We start from the raw sequence: 1,242 nt of genomic DNA on the forward strand, positions 1-1,242 counted from the left end.
GGTGTTTATTTTTTTTTTGGGGGGGGGGGCGTGAATGCCCAATCAACTTGTGAAAGACCATGATTGATCGCATCCCAGTCTGCGTTAAGAAAATTCATAGTGTCAAATGGATGAGCGGGAGAGATGTCATTGGATTTGATCTCTGGGTGGTAGAATCTCAGATTGCAGAGAACCATATCATGGTCTGAGAGTAATGGTGTTTTTCCAACTGCAATATTATGTAAAGTGTCAATGTGGTTACTGAACATTAGGTCCAAGCTGTTTTTGTGACACCTTGTTGGTTCGAGAAAATGTTGGGTCAGGAAAACCTCATCCATGAAATCAAAAAGCAATTCGATTGCTTCCTTATCAGGGGTTGAGGTGGAAAAATCTGGTTTCAAGCTGTTTGTGGACCAATCAACACTGGGAAGGATGAAGTTCTCCATCATTAATATGTTCTCTACATGACACTGATGGAAGAAACACTTATTACTGTTGAGGTATTCCTTGAAGCGTAGTAAAAGAGTTAAGGGCGGCCTATAGAGCCCCAACTACTATTAAATTGTTGGTTTTACTATACACAGAAGCTGCTTCATAATAGCCATTGGTAAACACTGCGATCTATTGAGTCTCTTCTCACGAACGTATTCGTACTGAAAATCGAGATCGAACGAGCTTTTGCCCTTTCGCTCGACGTGTGGTTTCCGTCCAGCCGAAAAAGAATCGTGCACGAAAAAGGCGGTCCCACATATAAATAGTCACACAAATCCATACACATAGACACGCTCAAACACACACACACAAGAAGACACAGGTACGCACGCAAACTCACACACACACACACGCACACACACGCATACATACATACATTCAAACATGCACACGCAAAAACATGAATCTGCTGAATATATACATACGTACACACACGCATGTATGCATATATGCATACACACACATCCATACATACATACATATGTGTATACACGTGCACGCTGAAGCATACACAAGCGCACAAACAAACAAAAGGAACGCAGCTGCGATAATGCACAGAGTCAACAACTATTGACAAGGTTGCAAGAAGCAACGAAAATGCAGGAAGAAAAATATATATATATATATAAATTGAGTGGAAATCGAACTGGTGAGTGTGTTAGCTAATAAGGCGTAAAGACAAAATGACTCTCCCCAGACACAACAAAATTTGCTTCAACACATGAATTCACATAAAGAATCTTACAAAACAAACACAAAAACGAAATATAT

This window comes from Octopus bimaculoides, chromosome 2 (genome assembly GCF_001194135.2).
Source record: "Octopus bimaculoides isolate UCB-OBI-ISO-001 chromosome 2, ASM119413v2, whole genome shotgun sequence".
In the NCBI taxonomy this organism is placed as follows: domain Eukaryota; kingdom Metazoa; phylum Mollusca; class Cephalopoda; order Octopoda; family Octopodidae; genus Octopus; species Octopus bimaculoides.